Below are 26,495 nucleotides of genomic sequence, written 5' to 3' on the forward strand. Positions count from 1 at the left end.
CAGCTTCAGTTGTTGATAATGATACTGAATTTTGTTTCTTACTAAACCAAGATACAAGTGAATGTCCTAAGAAATGACATGTTCCACTTGTACTTTTTCTATCAGATTTACATCCGGCAAAATCAGCATCACTATATGATATTAAATCAAAAGAACTATGTTTTGGATAAAATAAACCATAATTTGTAGTATCTTTAATATATCTAAATATTCTTTTTACTGCTTTAAGATGTGAAACTTTAGGATTTGATTGAAATCTTGCACATAAACATACACTAAACATAATATCAGGTCTACTAGCAGTAATGTAAAGAAGTGATCCAATCATACCTCGATAGAGCTTTTGATCAACATTCTTACCATTTTCATCTTTGTCAAGAGATGTTGTAGTGCTCATAGGTGTTGGTTTGCTTGTTGAATTTTCCAATCCGAATCTTTTAAGTAAATCTTTTGCGTACTTGCTTTGATTGATGAAAATTCCTTCTTTCAATTGTTTAATTTGAAGTCCAAGAAAGAAATTTAGTTCACCCATGTGACTCATTTCAAATTCATCCTGCATATTCTTAGCAAATTCTTGACAAAGATTATTGTTAGTAGAACCAAAAATAATATCATCTACATATATTTGAATTAGTAAAATATCTTTATTTATTTTCTTAATAAACAATGTTGAATCAACTTTTCCAATATCAAAACCTGAAGTTAAAAGAAATTTCTTTAATCTATCATACCATGCACGAGGTGCTTGTTTAAGACCATATAATGCTTTCTTAAGTTTAAAAACATGATTTGGAAAACTTTCATGTTCAAAACCTGGAGGTTGTTCTACAAAAACTTCTTCATTTATAAAACCATTTAAAAAAGCACTTTTAACATCCATTTGAAATAATTTAAAATTCATAAAACATGCAAATGCAAGTAAAATCCTAATTGATTCTAATCGTGCAACTGGTGCATAAGTTTCATCATAATCAATTCCTTCTTCTTGATTATAACCTTGAGCAACTAATCTAGCTTTGTTTCTAACAACTTGACCAAATTCATCTAATTTGTTTCTAAAAATCCATTTTGTTCCAATAATGGATTTATTTTGAGGTCTAGGTATAAGATCCCAAACATTATTTCTAGTAAATTGATTAAGTTCATCTTGCATAGCTATTATCCATGAATCATCAAGAAGTGCTTCTTTTATATTTTTAGGTTCAATAGTTGAAATAAAAGCATTATGAGCAATCAAATTAAAATGTGATCTAGTAGTTACTTTGTCAGATATATTTCCTATAACTAAATCATGTGGATGATTTTTAACTTCTACAAAATCTTTAGGTAAATCATTTTGTAGATTATCATCTTTTGTAACATCTATCATAGGAGTATCTTGTATGGTATCAATTACATCATCATCATTATTTAGTATAATAGGTGTTTTTGAAAAAAATTCATCAAAAGAAACATGTAAAGATTCTTCAATAACTTGTGTTCTTTTGTTGTAAATTCTATATGCTTTACTGTGATTAGAATATCCAACAAAAATTCCTTCATCGGATTTTGAATCGAATTTATCTAAGTTATCCTTTGTGTTTAAGATAAAACATTTACAACCAAAAACTTTAAAGTAAGATACTTTAGGAATTTTGTTATAAAATAATTCATAAGATGTTTTCTTTAAAATAGGTCGTAATAAAACTCTATTTAATACATAACAAGCTGTTGATACGGCTTCTGCCCAAAAATATTTAGGTAAATTACTATCACACAACATGGTTCTAGCACATTCTTGTAAGGTCCTATTTTTCCTTTCTACAACTCCATTTTGTGGAGCAGCACGAGGAAAAGAGAATGTGTGTGATATACCATGTTGGTCACAATAGTTTGCAAATAATTCATTTTCAAATTCACCTCCATGATCACTACGTATAGAGATAATAGAAGTTGATTTTTGATTTTGAATTTTCTTGCAAAATATAGAAAACTCATTAAAAGCATCATTTTTATGTTTAAGAAAAATTACCCATGTGAATCTAGAATAATCATCAACAAGAACAAATGCATATCTACTTCCATTTAAAGATGCTACTCTAGATGGACCAAAAAGATCTATATGAATTAATTCTAATGGTCTATTTGTAGATATTACATTTTTAGATTTAAAAGAAGATTTGTGCATTTTTCCTTGTTGACATGTATCACAAAAATTATTTTTAAATGACATCTTAGGCAAACCATTTAATGAATCATTTTTAGAAATCTTAGACATATGTTTAAAGTTAACATGTCCAAAATATTTATGCCATAAAATAGAATCATTAGATGATGCAATAAGACAATGTTCATTTGAAATATTATTCATTGATAACACATATATGTTATTTTTTCTATAACCTTTAAAAATAATGGTTATTAAATCAATATCATAAATTAAGCATGATTCTTTTTCAAAAACAATTTTATAACCTTTATCACAAAGTTGACTAATACTTAGTAAATTATGTTTAAGACCATTAACTAATAAAACATTATCAATGATAGGTTTGTTTGGATTACCTACGGAACCAATACCGATGACTTTTCCTTTGTTGTTATCTCCAAAAGTAACGGTACCTCCATCCTTGTTTTGAAAAGATGACAACAATTGAATATTTCCAGTCACTATCCAAAATCCACCTATCTTTCTTGGGTACCTGAAATAATAAACATTTACATTTTGGTACCCATACTATGTTGGGTCCTTTAAATTAGCCTTTAGGAAACCAAACCCATGAAGAGTTTGATTTGTTTAAATAGTTAGATGATAAACAAATATTTTTAATAAAATCAGAAATATAAAAATTCTTATGTAAACAAGATAATTCTTTTGGAACCCAAATAGAAAAGAATTTTGATTTCTTTTTACACAAAATTTCAGATTTATAATCATGCAAATCACAAGAAGGTTTTACAAATATTGTATTCTTTGATTTGTTTTTATTAATTTGAAAACCTAATCCTTTTGTCTTTTGTGATTCTCTTTGAAAAGAAAGAATATTATTAAGATTTTCTTTTCCTTTATTAAATTTGCTTACATTTAAACATATATCTTCATATCTTGATTTAAAAGAAGAAATATCTTTATCTAAACTATTAATTCGAATATTTAACTTATTACATTCTGATTTTAAATATTTATTTTCATTAGATAAATTATCATTTTCTTTTAGTAAAGAAAAATTTTCTTCTTTTAATTCAACTAATTGAGAATTAGTATAAGTAGAGGAATTTAAATCTGAAATTTCTTCACGTAACCTTTTATTCTCACCTTTAAGAAAATTATGTGAAATTTTTAATCTTATAAAAGTTTCATATAATTCATTAAAAGCATCTAAAAGTTCTTCATTTTTACTTACTTCATCTTGTGCCATGAAACACATGTGAGCACTTTCCTTTTCTTCAATTTCTTCATCTGAGGATGACTCATCACTATCATCCCAAGTGACCGCCATTGCTTTCCTTTTCTTGTTATTTTGAATATTGTTGAAGTTGTTGAAATAACTTGATTTTTGTTTATTCTTCAACATTGGACAATCTTTCTTCATATGCCCTGGTTTATTATACTTAAAACAAAGAGGGTTATTTGAATTTAAACTCTTAAATTTAAAATTACCTCTTTTGATAAATTTTCGAAATTTTCGTGCAAACATGCCCATTTCTTCATCATCATCATCTGAGTCTTCTTTATCGGAAGTAGTATTGAATGCAAGAACTTTCTTGTTCTTAGATTCTTCATCATTCTTCCTATCTTCAATTTGTACTTCATATGCCATAAGATTACCAATAAGATTTTCAACCGTAAGAGTTGACAAATCATTGGCTTCTTCAATTGCAGTAACTTTCTTTTCCCATTGTGGAGTAAGTGAACGAAGTATCTTTCTTACCATCTCCACTTGAGTATATGTTTTTCCAAGACCAATAAGAGAATTTGTGATGTCGGTGAATCTTGTGAACATTTCTCCAATAGTCTCATTTTCCTTCATCTTAAATAATTCAAATCTGTGCACAAGAACAGAAATTTTAGACTCTTTAACTTTATTAGTAACTTCATGAGTTACCTCGAGTGTGTGTCAAATATCATATGCGGATGTGGCCATTGACACCCTATTGAACTCATTCTTGTCAAGTGCACAAAATAAGGCATTCATTGCTTTAGAATCCAAATTTGCATTGTTCCTTTGAGATGTAGTCCATTCCGCGAAAGGAGTGGTTGGCTTCTCATATTTTGTTTCCACAACGTTCCAAAGTTCGTAGCCAATTGATTGAAGGTATATCTTCATTCGACACTTCCAATAGTTGTAGTTCAAACCATCGAACATTGGAGGACGATTTGTAGAGTGGCCTTCCTTGAATTGTGTTGTATTTGACGATGCCATCTTTCACCTTGCTCTGATACCAAATGTAGGATCTGAAATAGATACACTAGAACACTGGAGGGGGGGTGAATAGTGTTCTCTTAAAATTATTGCAAAGTAGATAATAAATTGCAAAGAAAAATGGCAATCTCAGAAATTTACAAACACAAACACAAGGATTTTATACTGGTTCCACCAATCAGGTGTACATCCAGTCCCCAAGCAAATCCCGCTTGAGAGTTTTCACTATGATTTTGAATAAACTTACAAAATCAAACGCAAACCTGACCAATTTGCAAGTCCCTGCAAATTGCAACACCAATTGACAAACTCCTTGCCAATTTGAACACCAATCTCTAAGCCAAGAGATTAACCCTCTCACAACCGAGAGAAAAACTTGTTGTAGTAAGAACACAATGATCCTATAAGCCTTGAATGTGTAATGAAGTGCAGCAGTGGCTTAGGATTCTTTTAATCTCTGTATAATTGCCTAATTGATTTGTTTTTTATGAAAGTATATAGGCAACTTTAGAAACTCTTCTTTTTCAGAAAATCAGAATGTTTTTCACTTGAAAAATTGCACAAAAATCAAAGCTTATGGGTATGTATATCTCTTTATTTTTCTGAACAAATAACCTATATATAGCCCTTGAAAAGACAATTTTTTAAAGTTTAAAAATGTTTAAAAACGGCCAAAAACTGTCAGAAATTCAAATTCTGAAAAACTGGAAAACTGTCTTTGTAGTCGACTACTGTAGTCATTAGTCGATTACACTGAGTTCAAATAGACTCTGTGTTTTCGGAAAATGTTCTCAGTAGTCGACTATAATGTTCATTAGTCGACTATACTGTAATTTGACAGAAATTTGAAAACTGACATTTTCTTCAGTAGTCGACTATAATGTTGATTAGTCGACTATACTGTAAAAAGACAGAAACATGTATTTGAGTTATATACATGAGTAGTCGACTACTATCCTAATTAGTCGACTATTAAGATCAAAAATTCAGAAATAATGAGTTTTTATAATTAAGTTTTAACTACTATTCTAATGGTTAACATAGGGGATTTCTATAGTTAACCAACACACTAAGCATGTGTTAGTGTGTTCTAAAATTGTGTGTGTGTGCGTGTGTGTGATCAAGGCTTGTACAAATATTCTAAGTAAAGAAAAAATTCAAATACATTATCTTTTGTTCTTCATTTTCTTCACTTCAAAATGCCTTGATATCCACTTGCACTTGTACATATTCTGATATTGAAATCTGCATATGAAAGTTAGTGCACACACAATATAGATTATTATCATCAAAACATTATCACGGAGAAATGATATTCAACACGTTTCTGACCTTGCTCGCGGTCGACCGCGAGTTTTCCCGGTCGACCGCCGTATGTCCAACGGCTATTTTCTGGTTTAGAAGTCCTATGCCCAACGGCTATTTTCTGGGATTTTTGTTTTGGGTTTGCTGTTGGTTTTCTCTTCCTATATAAACCCTCAAACCCCTTTCTATCAAAAAAAACAAGAGAATGTTTTAAAGAGTTTTAAAAAGAGTTTAAGCTTGTTTAAGGGTTTGGTTTAAAGCTGTTCTGGTTTTCACAAGTGGAAGAGATTATCTTCTTGTTTGGGCTTCAATCTCCATCTCTCTATCTTGTCATCTATTGAGAAGTTTTCTAAACTCTACTCTAGCTTTTATTTATCAATTATTTGTTAATTATCATTTCTATTAAAGCTAGTTTTATATTGAGTTTAGATTTGATTTTACTCATTGTTACACACACTCACTTGAGCTTATTGTATTTACATACATAGTATATTAGGGTTGTGAGAGATTGTAACATTGAGTTGTGCTTAATTGAGTTCTCCCCTTATATGAGAGAACAAATCATTTATTGTTACATTGTGAGATTGTAAGGTTTTCGATGAGCTAGAAAACCGAGTGTGTTGTAAAGTTTTCGGTGAACTAGAAAACCGAGTGTGAGGAGTGAACGTTGTTCGGTGAGCGTTGAAAACCGACACTGTGAGGTGTAAACGTTATTCGGGTGAGCGTAGAAAACCCGGTTGTGATAGTGGATTTCTCCCCGGGAGTGGGGAGCGGAGACGTAGGACGGAACGTCCGAACTCCGTGATCATATTGCTTGTTTGAGTTTGGCTTAGCACACTTATATTTGTTCATCTTTATAGCCTTTCTCTCATTGTTTATTTCATCCACTATATCATTTGTTTATGTTACCCTTGTGTTTGCATATCCTTACATATATCATATAGTATACCTCTTTGCTAGGATATATCACCTTGTGTATATTACATATTCTTGCACTTAACTCTTTGTATATCTATCTTGCAAGAATAAACTTGTTAATTAGTTTTAATTTGCATAAAATCGGATTAGATTAGCATAAGACCCTAATCCCCCCCCCCCCACCCCCACCCCCTCTAGGGTCTAACATCACCAACACCTCATCAAAAATACTTAGTATATGTCGTATCATAGCATTTTACACTACCCTTGGGTAGGTGGCACGTAAACAAAAATTACAAACATGTAGAAAATCTTGTCAAGAACACTTCGTGCATGTCTAAACACAATATTACACACTACTCTCAGGGTAGATGACACGGGAGCAAATACACAATCCTATGTAATTCTCTTTAACGAAAATGGTGTGGAGTATAGGTGCTAATAATATCTCATGGCTCATCGCATTATCATACGGCTCACTGCCTAACTCGGACACCCAGCGGAGTATAGGCATATTGTTGGATACCATGTCCCCAAGTTATAATTTTGATGATAACAATTTATTCATTATGTGTATCACTATGAGTATTATTGTGCACTAACATATCAATAAGTTCAAGATATGTGAACAAAAGTGCAAGATGAGCTCAAGACATATGAAGTAAAGAAGATAAAGTGCTTAAACATATACAATGTAAATTTTATATTTTCTTTACTTAGAATTATTGTACAAGCATTGATCACTCACAACATATACACACACATAGTGTTTAGAACACACTAACACATGCTTAGTGTGTTGGTTAACAATAGAAATCCTCTATGTTAACCATTAGAGTTTATAGTTAAAAAATGAGTCTCAAAATACTTCATTCATATCATTTTTACCCCTTAGTAGTCGACCAATAAGATTTGTAGTCGACTACATGTATACTGTTTGAGATATTAAGTTTCTATTATTTGACAGTGTAGTCGACTATAGACAATAGTAGTCGACTACTCATGCCTTAGACTTAATTTCAAGTTTCTGTCAAATAACAATTTAGTCGACTAATATACAGTGTAGTCGACTACTCGTGACTTAGACAGATTTTCATGTTTCTATAAAAATACAATGTAGTCAACAAATGACTATATGTAGTCGACTACTAAGGTTAAATTTAATTTTCGAGTTTCTGTTAAATTACAGTATAGTCGACTACTACACAGTATAGTCGACTACTAAGAGTCTTTCCAAAATTCTAGACTTTCTGTCAATTACAGTGTAGTCGACTAATGACCAGAGTAGTCAACTACTAAGAAAAAATCCTGAATTTAAAGAGTCTGCTTGAACTCAGAGTAGTCGACTACTAGGACTTATAGTCGATTACAGAGATAGTTTTTTGACATTTCAAGTTTGAAAATCTGACTGTTTATAGCCGTTTTTTTATCCGTTAATTTGGTTTAAAAACTTGTCTTTTCAAAGGCTATAAATAGATTTAATGTTCATAAATTTGTACTATTCATTCTTATCCATAAGCTTTAACTTGTGCATTCTCAAGAGTTCTAAAAATTTATATTTTTGCCTAAGTGTTTAGAAAACTAAAATCTGAAATAGCCTTTAATCTTCATTACATATACAAAGTATTAAGGCATTTTTCTGGAGATTAAAAACATTCCTAAAGCCACTGCTACATCACTACACAATCAAGGCTTATAGGAATTGTGTTGTTGATTCAAGAAAAGTTCTCTCGGGTGTGAGAGTTGTAATCTTTTAGTGAAGAGATTATGTACAATTTGCATGGTCTTGCAAATTGGCCAGTTTTGCTTTTTAATTTTGTAATAGTTTTCAAAATCATAGTAGAACTCTCAAGCGGGATTTGCTTGGGATTGGATGTACATTGGGGAGCTGGAACCAATATCAAAGCTTGTGTTTTTTATTGTAAATTTCTGTGATTGTTTCTATCTTTCTTGTAATTTATAATCTACTTTGCATAAATTTTAAAAGAACACTATTCACCCCTCCCCCCTAGTGATTTAGTGTGTATTAGATCAGATCTTACAATTGGTATCAGAGCAAGGTGAAGGATGACATCATCAAATACAACAAATACATCACAATTCAAAGAGGGACATTCCACACAACGACCACCTCTCTTTGACGGCACAAACTATAACTTTTAGAAGTGTCGGATGAAGATCTACCTCCAAGATCTTGGCTACGATCTATGGAATATTATAGAGACGGAATTTACAAAGCCTACCACTCCTTACACCGAATGGACGATTGTTCAAAGGACAAATGTAAATCTGGACTCTAAGGTGATGAATGCTCTGTTTTGTGCCTTGGTCAAGCATGAATTCAATCGAGTGTCTACCTCTACATCAGCACATCAAATTTGGCACACTCTTAAGGTAACACATGAAGGAACTAACAAAGTTAAAAAAATAAAAATTTATGTTCTTGTTCACGGGTTTGAACTATTTAAGATGAAAGATAATGAATCTATCACGGAGATGTTCACAAGGTTTACAGATATTACTAACTCATTGATTAGACTTAGCAAAGAATATACTCAAGTTGAGATGGTAAGAAAAATCCTAAGAGCACTAACTTCAAAATGGGAGAAGAAAACTACGACGATTAAAGAAATCAACGATTTATCAACTCTCACCGTAGAAAATCTTATTGAAAATTTGATGGCATATGAAGTTCAAATTGAAGATAGAAAGAAGGATGATGAACCAAAGAAGAAGAAGATACATGACTTCAATGCATCTTCTGACACCGATGAATATGACGAAGATAATGAGGATATTGCAATGATTACTAAGAAATTCAAACGATTTCTTAAGAAAGGTAAGTTCAAATCAAACAAATTTAAGAATACTAATGACTCTTCTTTGTGTTTCAATCGTAATAAGCCAGGTCACATAAAGAATGATTGTCCATTACTCAAGTCAAAGTCAAAGTTAACAAATTTTAACAATTCTAACAACTTTAAGAAGAATAAGAAGAAGAAGAAAAAGGCTATGGCGGTGACTTGGGATGATAGCGATGAGTTATCCTCTACCGAAAAAGAAGAAGAAAGAGAAGAATCCGCTCATATGTGCTTTATGGCACAAGATGAAGTAAATGATTCTTTAGACAATGAAGAACTTTTAGATACTTTTAATAAACTTTATATGAAGTTTAAGGATTTAAATGCTAATTATAAGATATTGAAAAATGAAAATGATAAATTAAACTTAGAATTAGTTTCCTCAAATTTTTTAAAAATTTAAGAATTAAAGAAATTAAATGACAAATTATTTTCTAAAAATAGGTTATTAACTGAAACTAATGTATATCTTAAAACTGAATGTAACGTTGTGAAAAATAAAATTTCAGATTTAGATAAGAATATGGCTTCACTTAAACTTAAATATGAAGAGTTATTCTTAAATGTAAACAAGTTTTTAAATATGAAGAGTTATTCTTAAATGTAAACAAGTTTAATAAAGGAAAAGAAGACTTGAATGATTTGTTATCTTTTATTCTTAAATGTAAACAAGTTTAATAAAGGAAAAGAAGACTTGAATGATTTGTTATCTTTTCAAAAGTCCTCTAGTCAAAAATTTGGTTTAGGATATGCTCATAAGAAGTATAAAAATATTTCTAGTACAAATCATATATCATCTTCAATGAATAACAATGTTAAAAAATTTCATGCACCATTAACAAGGAATATTCATGCTAAAAATAATCATGCTTAATCTATATTCATTTGGGTGCCTAAAAATGTTAGTATGCATGAAATAAATATTTATATTTCAAATTTTAAGAAAAACATTTGCAATTCAACTAATTATATTTATGTTAACAAAGGGAAACCAAATTCCAAGTGGATTTGGTCTCCTAAGTGCTAATCTAATGGACCCAACATAAAAGAGTATCAATGCTTAAATGTCTCTTTTTTAGGTACCTCAAAAAGAAAAGTGGATACTAGATAGTGAATGTTCTAAACACATGACCGGAAACTCTTAAATATTATCTACAATTCACTACAAAGAGGGAGGCACAGTTACATTTGGAGACAAAAACAAAGGTCAAGTTATAGGTATTGGAACAGTAGGTAATATTGACAAACCCCTAATAGATAATATTTTATTAGTAGATGGTTTAAAATATAATCTTCTAAGTATAAGTCAACTATATGATAATATTTTATTAGTAGATGGAACAGTAGGTAATATTGACAAACCTCTAATAGATAATATTTTATTAGTAGATGGTTTAAAATATAATCTTCTAAGTATAAGTCAACTATATGATAAAAATTTTATAATTATATTTGAAAAAGATTCATGTCTTATATATGATCAAGATTTATCAAATATCTTGTTTAAAGGTTTTAGAAAGAAAGATATATATGTTTTATCCATGAATTTTTATTCAAATGAACTTTGTTTAGTTGCATCAATAGATGATACATTATTATGGCATAGAAGATGTGGACATATTAATTTGAAAAGTATATCACGTATTGTTAGACCCTAGAGGGGGGTGATTAGGGTCTTATGCTAATCTAATCTGATTTTATGCCAATTAAAATTAACAAGTTATCCTAGCAAGTATAAAATACAACAAGATATGTGAGCTAGGATAAGTGATATGCACAAGGGTAAACAAAATAAACAAGATAGTGGATGATATAAATAATAAGCAATGAACAATGACGACAAGAAATATAAACATAAGAGAAGTGCGCCAAAGCAAACTCAAACACATGATATAATCACGGAGTACGGACATTCCATCCTACGTCTCCGCTCCCTACTCCCGGGGAGAAATCCACTATCACAACCGAGTTTTCTACGCTCACCCGAAAAATATTTATACCTCACAATGTCGGTTTTCAACGCTCACCGATCAACGTTCACTCCTCACACTCACAATGTCGATTTTCAACGTTCACCGATCAATGTCTACTCCTCACACTCGGTTATCTAGCTCACTGAAAACTTTACAACACTAACAATATAACAACAAATATGTTCTCTAGAATAGATGAGAACTCAATGAAAGCTCACACTCAATTGTTACAACTCTCACCAACCTAAATATACTATGTATAAAAATACGATAAGCTCATGTCGGTATGTGTAACAATGAGAATAAATAAAACTTAACTCAAGAAGAACTAGCAATAAGATTGATATGAAATACAATAGTAAAAATGCTAGGAAATAGAGTTAAGGAGACTTCTCTATAACACGAAGAGAGGATGATGAAATATTAAAGATAAACTCTTCAACAACTGATGTATGCTCCTCTTTGTAAAAACCCAAACTTAAAACAAACTAACCAAGCTTAAACCCTTATTAAACTTTTGTTTTAAAAACTTCTTGGTTGATTTTGGTAGTTGGGGTTTGAGGGGTTTATATAGGAAGAGAAACTAACAGCTAAACCCTCAATCAAATCTTCCAAAAACCCAAAAAAAAGATTTTTTAGATTCTATACAAAAAGAGCCATTGGGCATACAGCGGTCGACCGTGAAATTCTCACGGTCGCCCACGAGCCATGTTAGAGACCGAGAAAATTTCCAGAAACATCTGCGGTCGACCTTGGGAATTTTCATCTTGACGGTTGACCATCACGGTCGACCGCGAAAGTCTTTGCTGGTTCCACAGGGTAAATCAAAGGCGCGGTCGACCGTGGCGGTCGACCGTAAACTGACATATGAGAAAACATGTTTGAAAGTTGAATTTCTAATTTTAAAACCCTGTTTAAAAATATCAAATAAATTTCAAAAAATGTAAAACTTTGGTGAATGATTATAGATATGATAATACAAGTGGTACAAAAACTGGTTTTCAGAAAGGACCTTCCAAATGAAAAATATCATCATATTACAAAATAGTCCAAAACATGAAAATGTGAACATATGAGTTTTGACATTTTAGCTTAACTATGTTTTGAAACAATACAAAATAATTTTATAGACTTGAAGAAATATGTAAACTATTATTATGAAGTCTATAAATAATGAATATAGTATTTTATCAAAATACATATATAATACACTAAAACATGATTTTATTGAACTAAATAAAATTGATGTTGATGAAATCATATATATGCATGTAAGTATGAAATAAAAATATGTTTTCTAATTATATTCAATTGTTTCATATTAAAACTTGAAAACTCAAAACCATATATGTATATATATAACTAAATATACATAAACTTGAAAACTCAAAACCATATATGTATATATATAACTAAATATACATAGAAACAAAAACTTAACTTGTGTACATATATAACTATATATATATACAAAGAAACCAATAAAATGTGTGTGCATATTATATTGAGCTTAAAGTACCAACACACATAATATAATACCTAAACTAAATGTTACCCAAGCAATCTTGATCTTCAAAAAGCTTAACTTGGTATACTTGCGGATGAAGCTTGAACTTGGATCTTGAACTTGAATTACATTGCTTCAACCACTATATCTGCCAACCTCCATTTGATATGATCGTTATGGCGTAATCCATCCAACCTCCAACATGTTGTTTGTCTACAATAAATAGAATTATACAAACACTAGACAAATAATATTAGAAGTAAATTTGTCTACAATAAATAGAATTATACAAACACTAGACAAATAATATTAGAAGTAAATTGTTTGTTAAACATCATCAAAACAAGAAGCAAACACTAGACAAATAATATTAGAAGTAAATTGTTTGTTAAACATCATCAAAACAAGAAGGCCAACACGTATTTCTAAAAATAATTTAGTAAATGGTTTACCCAAAATTGTAAATAAGAAAAATTATTTTTGTGCTGCATGTAAACAAGGAAAAATGCATAAATCTTCTTTCAAATCTAAATGTTTTGTTTCTACAAGTAGACCATTAGAATTATTACATATGAATCTATTTGGTCTTTCTAGAATTGCATCTTTAAATGAAAGTAGATATTCATTTGTCATTGTTGATGATTATTCAATATTTACATGGATTATGTTTTTAAAACATAAAAATGATGCTTTTGATGAGTTTTCTATATTTTGTAAAAGATACAAAATTAAAAATCCACTAATATTGTCACTATTAGAAGTGATCATGGTGGTGAGTTTGAAAATGAATTATTTTTAATGATTGTAATAAAATTGGTATTTCACATGAATTTTTATTTCCTTACACTCCACAACAAAATGGAGTTGTTGAAAGAAAAAATAGAACTTTACAAGAATGTGCTAGAACAATGTTAGTTAAGTCTAATCTATCTAAGTATTTTATGGCAGAAGCAATTAACACAACAAGTTATGTTAAAAATAGAATTTTATTAAGACCTATTTTAAATAAAACAAGTTTTGAATTATTTTACAATTGCATTCCTAAAGTTTTATATTTTAAAGTATTTGGATGTAAATGCTATATATTAAATACAAAAAAAACTTAGACAAGTTTGATTCTAAATTAGATGAAGGGATTTTTTTTAGGCTATACTATGCATAGTAAAGCTTATAGAATTTATAATAGAAAGACTTCTACAATAGAAGAATCCTTGCATGTTTCTTTTGATGAATCTAATTCAAATTCTAATATTAATGATAATAATCATGATAATGATGATATTGTTAATCAACCACCCCTATTATTGATGGCAATCCTAATGATACTAATATTTTACCTAAAGCATATGTAGAAGTTAGGAATCATCCACATGATTTGATCATAGGTGATATTTCTAAAGGTGTTCAAACTATATCACAATTGGATTTATATACACATGTTGCATTTTTTCAACAATTTAACCTATAAATATTAAAGAAGCATGTAAAGATGATTTTTGGATAATTGTTATGCAAGAGGAACTCAATCAATTTACAAGAAATAACGTTTGGAATCTTGTACCTAGACCTCAAGATAAATCCATTATAGGAACCAAATGGATATTTTCAAATAAATTGGATGAATCTGGACAAGTTATTAGAAACAAAGCCAGATTGGTTGCACAAGGTTATAATCAAGAAGAAGGTATTGATTATGATAAAATCTATGCACCGGTTGCTCGTTTAAAATCTATAAGATTTTTACTTGCATTTGTATATTTTATGGATTTTAAATTATATCAAATGGATGTTAAAAGCGTATTTTTAAATGACTTTATTAAAGAAGAAGTTTTTGTAGAACAACCTCCCGGATTTGAACATGAAAGTTTTTTAAACCATGTTTTTAAACTTAAGAAAACTTTATATTGTCTTAAACAAGCACCCCGTGGTTGGTATGTTAGACTAATTTTTTTTTAAATTCCGGATTTGAAATTAGGAAAGTTGATTCTACGCTATTTATTAAGAAAATAAATAAAGATATATTATTAATTTAAATAAATGTAGATGATATAATATTTGGTTCTACTAACAATGATCTTTGTCAAGAGTTTGCTAAGACTATGCAGGATGAATTTGAAATGAGTCACATGAGTGAACTCAACTTCTTCATTGGACTTCAAATCAAACAATTAAAGGAAGGAGTTTTCATCATCCAAAGAAAATATGCTAAAGAATTACTCAAACACTTTGGATAGGACAACACTACTAGCAAACCAACACCAATGAGTACAACTACATCATTTAACAAAGATAAAAATGGTAAGAATGTTGATCAAAAGCTTTATCAAAGTATGATTGGATCACTTCTTTACATTACAACTAGTAGACCAGATATTATGTTAGTGTTTGTTTATGTGCTAGATTTCAATCTAATCCTAAAGAGTCACACCTTAAAGCAGTAAAAAGAATTTTTAGATATCTTAAGGATACTACAAATTTTAGTTTATTTTATCCAAAAATAGAATATTTGATTTATTGTCTTATAGTGATGCTGATTTTGCCGGATGTAAATCTGATAGAAAAAGTACAAGTGGTACGTGTTATTTCTTAGGACATTCACTTGTATCTTGGTTTAGTAAAAAAACAAAATTCAGTATCATTATTAACAACTAAAAATATATATTACTGCAAGTTTTGCATGTGCATAAGTTCTAGGGATGAAACAAATATTATCTGATTACGGTATAGTTTGTCCCACATTCTCCATAATGTGTGACAATTATAGTGCCATTAATTTATCTAAAAATCCTATGCAACATTCACGTACAAAACATATTGACATTAGACATCATTTCTTACGTGACCATGCGCTTAAAGGTGATATTTCATTAGAATTTATATCTATTGATAAACAAATTGTAGATATACTAATAAAAGTATTAAAGAAGAAATTTATGTTAAATTAAGAAGGGAATTAGTTATATATTCAATTAAAGATTTAAATTAATTTTTAAAAACAATACATATGCATACACATTCTTAATAGTCGACTAATTAGGTTAGTAGTCGACTACATGCATAAGTATTGCATATATAACATTCTGTCATTTTCCTTAGTAGTCGACTAATAGGAGCAGTAGTCGATTAATAAGAAGTAAAATCAGAAAATTGCTCTTTGTCGATTACAGTGTAGTCGACTAATCATATTAGTAGTCGACTACAAAACCTGCAGTTTCATATTTATACTAGTTTTGGCATATTGGATCCTATATCTACCAAACCTAAAACCCAATACCCATTAAACTTAAGTAAATTTGATCTCAACCATTCATTTTTAACCTGATGAATCATGACCTTACATAAAATTTCACTTTGATCAAATTTCAACCTTTCATTTGATTTTTTGATCAAATCATAGCCCTACATTTATAACTAAAGAAAACTACCCTAAATCAACAACTACTCACACGTTTTTCACTCCCTAAAACCACACAAACCCTCTCCTTCAGTTCATCCGATTCCAAGGTTAGGGCATCCTCTCTTTCTCATTTTCTCTCAAAATTTTCATCAAATTCCTTGTGTTTCTTGAGTTTTCCAGTCTTTGTAGTCAACTACAACTTCAATTAGCCAACTACTACCATCAACTAGGGTTTCAACAGTTTGGTAAGTTCTTTCACTTGATCTTTTCAAATTTCAAACTTAAGTCATGTCTAGATCCAAAAGGCCTAGGTCTGGTCCTTCCAATGTTGTCAAATACTATTATATATATCTAAAAGACCCTATTTTGCTTGATCAATTCAAAGAATATCAAACTTTTAAAATACTACCCGGTCGTTTTATTAAATTTGACGACTTTATCCCCTACAATTTCAGTTTTTATTTATTTTGAAAATGTTGGACTGTTAGATCTATTTTCCTCTGAAAATAAAAAACCATATTATCCTCTTTTAGTCCAATTATTTTACACAAATATTACTAGATTTGAGACCGATAAACAACCCGATGTTCTTAACACTCTTGTGAAAGGAATTGAATTCAATATAACTCCTAAGAAACTAGGAAAATTTTCAAAATTCCTTACCAAGGTGTTAGTCTTCCAAGTATCAAAATGACCGATGAAAATTTGCTTACAAATCATATTTTCCTTCCCGGAATAGCAAACCATTGAACCACTCTAATAAACTTAGGTCTATCCCTAGGTTTATCGTCCGAATTCTTGCCTACAATTTATTTTCAAAAATGGGGAGTTTTTATTTTATATCACTTGATTTAGCCAAGGCCCTATATGCTATTATGGATAATATTCAAGTAAATTGGGCTGAGGTTTATTATAAAAATCTTTTAGTTCTACCTAAGGGATCTCTTCCATTTGGAGCCTTTCTTACTAGAATTTTTGAGGCATTTCACATTGATCTTGCATCTGAAAATTCCATAATCCATTCCATTAAGTTTTTTGATTCTAATGCCTTAACTCGGATGAAATTAACCAACTTTGAAATTCACCAAGATGAGCCTCACCCTCAACCAGAACAAAATCCCCAAGATATACCACAAGCCTCTCATGAAGCTGGACCCTCTACTAGTCACATTCCACCACCACTGAATGAACTTTCTTGCTTCTCCGACGCACAATACAACACTTTGTCCGCTCGAATACTTGATTTGGAAACTGGACAAAAAGCTTTGTATGACCAAAATGTAGTTGCGCTGAAGAATTAAGAAGCGTTAACCAACAAGTTTGATATTTTGAAGATGAAGATTGATACAATGAACATGAAGTTTGATACCTTGGACATGAAGCTCAATGCGTACTTCCAAGGCAATCAACCTCCACCAGGCCCTTCAAGTTAAAAGCTTTTGCATGCATCATGTAGCATTTGAACTAGTTTCAGTTTGTTATGTCAAAAACAATTAAGTCCTTAGTGTGTTTGTATGTTTAATTCTGTCAAAAACTTTGTGTTAGTTGTTTGTTTTGTTTAAGAATTATGTAATGTTGATACTATGTTTTATGTTGATACTATGTTTTCATGCTTGATGAATGTTATGATATCATTATCATACTTATTTTGTTAGAAATATTTCCTATATATTGTGTTCATGAGCTATACATATTCTAAACAGATTGTGAAGATGGAAATTGTCGAAATTTTGATATTTACGGCAAGTCTTTGCCTACCCATATGCATGGGTGAAGTGATGGTCTATGTTCACAATCTGGAAGATCTTTTTGAAGTGTTAGCTCATGAAGAAGAAATTATGGAATGTTTAGAATAGATGTGTATTCTTTTTTGTTAATGACAAAGGGGGAGAATGGTATAAATGTTATGTGTTGATGTTAAATATCACACAACTAAATAAAGTCAATGAGTTTGCAAGGGGTCGCTTTCTTCTTCAACTTTATGCCTGATTCTGGAGTTAAGATGATTGAGCAATCTGCACACAAAGAGTTATAAGAGGGCAGGGATAAATTCCCTCATGGTACCTCCGACGATCAAGTCAGTTAATAAACTTGAGCTTCAGTGGAATAACAGAACTGTGTGTTCTTGTTCTTCGTGTAGTGTGTGCTCTTGGGGATTTTAAATTGTGAATCTTTAGATATAGCGAATAGCATCTGCATTTATAGGGGATGTCGAGGGTAGGTTGGTCACTCTATGAGTCTACAGTAAGACAGTAGTTTGGCGGTGATGAGGAGTGAGTTAGAAAATAAGTCATCATTTGCTCCACACGTTTTGGTTTGTGAGTGGCAGGAGATCACTTTGGCAGAATTGGGAGCCAACAGCCGACAAGTCTTCAAGACTGTTGAGGAGTGACACTTAATAATGATCATCAAAGATTAAACAATGTTAAGAAGTGACACCTATGCTGACAGATTTGAGATAAGGGCAATCCTTTAGCTTCGTCGAGAAGCAAAGCTCATAGGGTTATATCTTCGAGTTGCTGACTTTCGTGTCGACCGACACCACCTTTCGCATTGACTCAGGAGTGTCGGCATGACCGACTGGTTGGAATGTCATCTCGTCTCAGCTAATAATCATCTCTCGAGTTGATATAAAGATGTTGACTCGTTTGGGAGGTCAGGATCTTTTATGTCGATTGTCACCGCTTCTCATGTCGACACTAGGGTGTCGGCTTATCGGGCTGGTTAAGATGCTAACTCATCAAGTCATATATTCATGGAACAGATATATCCCATAACAGTTAGCCCCTTTTGCTTGGATTCGGCTTGAGCCGAATCCGAGTAAAATAAAGATAATCAAATGACAAAATAAGAGAAGAGACGGTTTCATTTAAAGAACTGTACTATATGGCGTCAGCGGGCATCATCATAACTATAGCAGGGCTGCTCTCTTGGCAGATTACGGGCTCTTCGAGGTAAAAGAGAGTGTGTGCGCTTCGTCTTTCGTGAGAATTTTGAATTCCGAGGATAGATCCTAACCATAAGAGGTAATTGAATCTAACGACTCAAATCTTGACAGTTGTAAAGATGGAGTTTCTTTTTATTCATATATAAAATCACCATACGTCGCTATCATCCTTTCAAATTATCTTCTGATTAACTATTCCTCTTTTTCTTTAATTTTTCTTGCCCTCTTGCTCGTTCTTCCTGCCAACTATCCTTTCGTCCCTCTATGGCTTTAGAAACGGTTGATCATCGAGATTTTATGGAAAACATCCATTCCAAAGTGACATTGTCCCAATTGAGGACAATGACTAAGAAGTTCGATATCTCTACAGGATATGAACTACTCCATCTGACGAGTTCGGAGACTGTTTTCAACCATGGACCTAAACGGCATCATCTCTACTTGAGACATCTGGATTGTAGTTTAAGGTTACCTCTGCCTCCCTTTCTGAAGCGACTATTTGAGATGTTAGGAGTTTCACCTGTGCAGATGAAACCGAACGCCATAGCTGTTATTGTGGCATTCGTGGTTATATGCCAATGGTTAGCGATAAGACCTACTCTAAGGATCTTTGCTCATTTGGTGGCCGTGAAGGTAAATCAAAAGGAGCCCCATTATCACTTTTAAATGATAGGAAAGTTCAATTTGATCGTAGATCCTCCAGATTCGCACAAGGATTAGAAGGAGAAGTTTGTGTGGGTGATCGGGGATGATTTAGAGATGCGTTGCTCCAAATGGCCCGAGATAAGGAGAGATGCTCTTGCCAGAAGCATGTTGTCCTCGGAAGAGAAAACTCAACTTGATTTAACAAGGGATTCATAGGCTCTCGTCGTTTTGAGGATTTACTCGATAGATCAGTCTTGCGCATGACCGCAGTGTCAGTTGTGCCAGCGGCTCCTCAAGATATAGATAGGGCTACGGTCCTCATCACCGAATCAAGGGAGGTGACTATGACGCCCGCAACTAGACCAGTTGATCCCTATTGGGAGACATCTATTAGGCCGGCTAAACATCTCCGTGAAGAATTTTACTCTTTAGGGGCACAGTCGATCGATTTCAGAGGTGCTGCTTCCTTTGCTCATAGGAAGAGAAGAAGAGAGCCGGGAGGAATGCTTCAAGCAAGGGAGGAAGAGAGGCAGGCTGATATCGTCCCCTTAGATGGCTCAAGAGAGAAACCAATCTCGAGAGAATCATCTAGAGCCCCTCTAGAAGGGAGAGTTGAGGAAAGGATACAGATCAGGGAGCAGTCGTTAGGTCATCATCAGGAGTCGACTCGGTGGTGAAAGGAGTCGGTTTATGAAGAGACGGGACCTTCTGTTAGTCCGAAATATCCTTTTCCCCATAAATTCTCTAACATAGAAGAGGGAGAATGAGACAAGATAAGAACGTGCCTTATTGGTCTTTCTTCACCTGGTGCCAAGTATGGGACGGAACCCACACTGGAGTTCCGCTACGAGGCTGAACATCATCTTGATGCTCGGGGTACCGTCCTTGGATCTCACTGAATTCAGTCTAAGGTAGTTGAACAATTCCTCCTCCCGGAAGATGAGAAGTATCTGGAGAAGGTGCCCGACCTCGGTCTTCATCAGGCTCTTCACAGCTATTTTATTCGAGGGGCCATTTTTGGAAATGAGCTATATGGTCGAATAGAACGTGTATGGACTGAATACCATAAGCTTCTTGGGGAGGTGGAATTATTAAAGTCCAACGATAAAACAGGTCAACAACAGGTTGTCGAGGGACCCATTTCCGACACTTCTAAAGTCGACATGCTTAGGAAGAAGTTGAATGAAGCGCTTCAAGAGAGGGATTGGGCTGAGGTGTTGGCTCAAATAGAGAAAGTGGTAGCGGTGCATGCCAAACGTCAATTAGACGAAGAACATATAACTATCACCAAGCTCCGAGAAGAGATTAAACACCTCAAGTCTGCATCCCATGAGCAAGAAATTATAGATAAATATCACCAGGATATCTTCAAAACTTATTGCCAAGATGTCATTGACACTTATCGTGAAAGCTTGCTTGGGAAGACAGAGGTGGTCTTAGCTTGCAAGGCCAGATATGATCATTTATTGGTTCAGCTCTCTGCAGATTCGAAAAGTATTCCTAATCGCTTTCGATATCCCTCTATGGATGTCAACTGCTTAGGAGAGCTGGAGGAATTGGAAGCGCTAGGAGGAGGTTTTGACCATGAGGCTAAAGGTGATTCAGATGAAGAATAAGACTGATCGTCCCCTCCACCGCCTACTCCTAAGAATTTTCCACCTCCGACTCTAGGAGTTGGAATGGGTGTTCCTTAGGTTTTATAGGAATTCTTTCATTATTATCTTGTAGATCTCATACTTTATTATACTTGATCAATAGATAAAAAATCTTTTGTTCTCCTAATCTTGTGAAGTCTCAAAATTTTTGCCGAATGAGTTGCCTTATTTGTTAACTTGGTGAAATTTGTTAACTACTCTGAGCCGACTAATACCGTCTTTAGAGCCGTCAGAGAGGTTGTCGACTAGTTTGGTCGGTTGAGATGTCGGCTCACTAGATTATTCTTCCTTTATTGTATATTTTCGAGAGGCTTTGACTGTTGTTATCTGATATGACACAATAGTTTGTCGGTTGGCAGAGATAATAATGACGTTTTGATTCTTTAAAATGTGACGCGGGACTCCAGGAGGGATGTGACATTTAAAATTTCAAAATTCAAAACGCTTGGGGTTACGAGTTGAATCTCCTCCATTCATCAAAAAGTGATGACCATCAAGATAAGTCCATCTGGAGGTTGAAAGCTATAAAATAACTTTACGAGAGAGGAAGTAGAATACTCATTATTCGTTTCGATCTTCATAGTATTTCTCCTCTTCTTTAAAGTTTTCTTCTTCCAAAGAACTCGCCATGGCTTCTCAAAGCTTTGTCGTTGATCGTAACAAAGAGATGATCAACCTTCTTCGTCCTATTCATTCAAAAATCTTTGCGGGGAATCTCGAAAGATTCTACAGCTTGTATGATACCTGCAAGGATATCAAGCTGATGGTTCCTGAAGGAGATGACCCAGTATATCGCCACGGTCCCAACAGAGCGCCATTATACTTGGCTCATCTTGATCAAGGGCTTCGACTGCCTCTCCATCCATTCGTAAAGGAGGCATACGGCACTAAGGGGACCTCTCCCTCTCAACTTGCCCCAAATGCAATGGGGATTCTGATGGCTTTCATAATCATCTGCTTCTGAGTAGGTGTTCTGCCCAACCTGAATTTGTTCGGCCATTTGGTTGGCATTAAGTCAACCAAAAAGGATCTGTATTTCTTCTTTTACTATACAAGCAATTTCAAGTCTATCTCCGATGCTCCAGAGTCCAATAGGGACTGGAAAGGACATTACTTATGGGTTGAAGGAGCTGAAGAGATTCTTTCTTGCTCGGATTGGCCTGAGATCAACAAAGATGTGTTGAAACCCGGTCCTCTTGATGCTGAGGAAAGACAACAACTTGGGAAGATCCAATCTTATAATGGATCTAGAGAGAGGAGCAATCTCTTCAACTCAGCGTCACTTTGGGTATCGCTCATCTCATATGTCTTGCTTACTGAGGCTGATCAAACTAGGGCGAACATGTTGGCGCTCCCTCTTGCTGGAAGTCAGAAGGCAAGATCTAAAGAGGAGGAGGAGTCCGCTGCTAGGCCCCAAAAGAGGCTGAGGGGATATCTGAACTCTCAAGAGACATCCGACCTGAAGTCTCGGGTGGGTGAACTGGCTGCCCAATTGGTAAAGAGGAAAAATACTAAGAGACTGGTGACTAGATGCGTCCAGCAATCGGCTGCAACACAAGTCACTAAGGTGCCCGGAGTTGGCCCTGTTGCAAAACAAGGGCTAATAGAAGAGCAGTCGGGTATTCAAGCCAGTGAATAAGATAAGGTTGTTACTAGAGATCTCCTTATTCCTCTGGCAACTGAAGAGGTGGCAGGATCATCTAAACCTATGGATGCTATGGCTGGCATCGAAGTCGTCGACTTGGGTTCTGAGTCGGCATTAACTCACAAGCTAAGCAAAGAGTCGGTTGAGTCTACGAGGGAAATGGCTGAAGAAACCACACCCCTCCTGTGCCTCAGGCAGAAGAGACTATCAGGGACTATGAGTTCGAGGAAAGGGAGGAGGGTGGTTGACCTTTTCCTCACTGGATTTCGGAGGTCGACTCCCAAGATTAGGAGAGAACCAAAGAGATGCTAGCAGGAGTGCCGCTAGGCCCTTGTTCACCAAGAAAAGAGCTCTCTGATGACGATAAGTTCGTCCCGCCTACACATCTCGACAGAGAAACTTCCATTTTGGGATCTCTCTCGACTCCAATCACGGCCGTCCAACAATTCTCTCTTCCAAAAGACGATAACGTCTTGAAGAGGATGTTAAGCTTTGGTGTACATCTAGCTCTCAAGGCTCATTTAGTCTGGGGCACGTTGGTGGAGAAAGAACTATATGAGCGACTCAAGCACATACATGATGCTCCACAGAGGTGGCTATCGGATATAGCAAAGGAGAAGACGACTAAGGAGGAGGCAAGAGAGAAGGTTAGTACCTTGGAGGCGGAGCTGAACAGTGTTGAAGCTCACGTTGGCACCAGGAGGTGAACACCAGGGAGAGGGTCCTCGTAGGGCTTCAGTCTCTGAGTGATAAGCAGGTATCCACAATTGGAGATCTGAAGGAGGAGGCAGCTTATCAAAAGAGGGAGATCAATCGTCTCCAATGAAAGATCAAAGAGCAAGACGATCTTCTGGCCACTCTAACCAAGGAGGTAGAATCCGAAAGGGGCCAGAGAAGAGCTACTAAGGAGGAAGTTCACTCGAATAATCTCCATCAAACATCTGAAACATGATCTCGAGAAAGAACAGTCGAGTAGTCAAGCATCCATCATTATGGTGAAGGACTTAGAGGATAAACTTGCTCACTTTGACTCGCCTCAATACAAGGATCAAATAATTGAGGATTGGCACCAAAGTTCTATAGGGAAGGCCGAGGTTGCCTTAGCCTATAAAGAAAGGGTCGATTACTTCGCCTCCTTGGTACCTCCTAGCTCACATCCTCCCACCGATCGTTATTATCCTTCCCCAGTCTCCTATTGTCTCGACCTTCTAAAAGAGTTCGAGGTAAGGGGAGGGGGGCTGAATTTAATCTTAGGAAATAACAATGAATTTTCAGATGGCGCAGAGGAGGAGACTGCGGTTATCTAAGAAGCTGTCGCTCCACCCCAAGGAGCTTCTGCTGGTGGAGATAATTAAGAACTTGTTATGCCCTTTCTCTATTTTTTTATCAAGCCTCATCAGGCCTTTGCTTAATGTAACAGAAATTTTTCTTAAATGAGAATCCACTTTCCTTTGTTCCTTGAATTGACTTGGTATCAATGGTTTTAGTATAATTATAAACAGCCAATAATGACCTAGGAAGAATCTATCTTATCTCAACTTTATGATGTTTTTATTAAGATATAATTCTGAAATGCTTAGAACTCAATCAATAGAAATACTTGTATATTTTCTAAAAGTATGCGATTTGACTTTGGAGTCAAGTGCCAAGGCTCGAGAGAGTCGACTAGGTCTTTCCTTTCCCTAAGGCTGAGAGATGACTGTGGGAGTCGGCCAAAGGGTTGTGCCTTGGGTCAAAGGGCTTGGAATCCGACTTGAAAGTCGAACACCTAGGCTCTAGAGAGTCGACTAGGTCTTTCCTTTCCCTAAGGCCGAGAGATGACTATGGGAGTCAGCCAAAGGGTTGTGCCTTGGGTCCAAGGGCTTGGAATCTGACTCGGAAGTCGAACGCCTAGACTCGAGAGAGTCGACTAGGTCTTTCCTTCCCTTAAGGCTAAGAGATGACTGTGGGAGTCAGCCAAATGGTTATGCATTGGGTCCAAGGGCTTGGAATCTGACTCCGAAGTCGAACGCCTAGGCTTAAGAGAGTCGACTAGGTCTTTCCTTTCCTTAAGGCCGAGAGATGACTGTGGGAGTCGGCCAAATGGTTATGCCTTGGGTTTATTCCTAATAAGATACCAAGGGCTTAGAATCCAACTCGGAAGTCGAACGCCTAGGCTCGAGAGAGTCGACTAGGTTTTTCCTTCCCCGAAGGCCGAGAGATGACTGTGGGAGTCGGCCAAATGATTATGCCTTGGGTTTATTCCTAATAAGGCACTAAGGGCTTGGATATAGTATTTTTTAGTTATAACAGGAATGTATAATTTTGACTAGAGCCTTCTTATTAAACATATTACTTAAAAGTCTATAGAGCTTGAGAGAAATTAAACTTTAAAGTTCAAGGAAAATACCGTCGCAAGTGTTCGATATTCTATGGGTGGTGGAGGATCCTTCCATCTGGGGCCTTCAACAGATAGGTACCCGTTCTAAGTTCCTCCAGGACCATATAGGGGTCTTCCCAGTTAGGAACTAATTTGCCTCACTGGGTGTCTTTATCAAAGATTGTTTTGCGAAGGACAAGGTCCCCAGTATTGAATAAATCTTCTTGGATAAATCTTACTATTGTAGTGGCGGGGGGGGGGTATCTTCTTGGATAAATCTTACTATTGTAGTGGCGGGCGATTCGTTGTTGGTTGATGACCTGAGTTCGGAGTGCTTTCTCTCTGGTCTCTTCTAAGAGGTCGAGGTTGATTCGAAGTCCTACGAAGTTCATGTCTTCATCGAAGTGTCATAGCCGAATGGTCGGCATACCTACTTCGATCGGAGTAATTGCCTCAGCCCCATATGTTAGCTTAAAGGGAGTCTCCCCCATTGAATTCTTATGGGTTGTGCGGTAAGACCATAGAATACTCGGTAACTCCTCCACCCATCGTCCTAGGATGGTATACACCTTCTTCTTTAATGCTTAAAGAATTTATTTGTTGGCCGCTTCTGCAAGTCCATTTGATTTTGGGTGAGCAACTGAAGCGAACTTAAGGTGGATGTTGAACTCTTCACAAAAATCTTGGAAACCCTTACTATCAAATCGGGTGCCATTGTCGGTAATGAATGACTGAGGCACACCGAAATGACAAACAATGGATTTCCATATGAAGCTTGTGATGTTGCTTTCACCAATCCTAGTCAGTGGTTCAGCCTCGATCCATTTGGTGAAGTAATAAATCACCACTATTAGGAATTTTCCCTGTCTTGAAGCCATAA

Source organism: Asparagus officinalis, chromosome 8 (assembly GCF_001876935.1).
Source record: "Asparagus officinalis chromosome 8, Aspof.V1, whole genome shotgun sequence".
Classification (NCBI taxonomy): Eukaryota; Viridiplantae; Streptophyta; class Magnoliopsida; order Asparagales; family Asparagaceae; genus Asparagus; species Asparagus officinalis.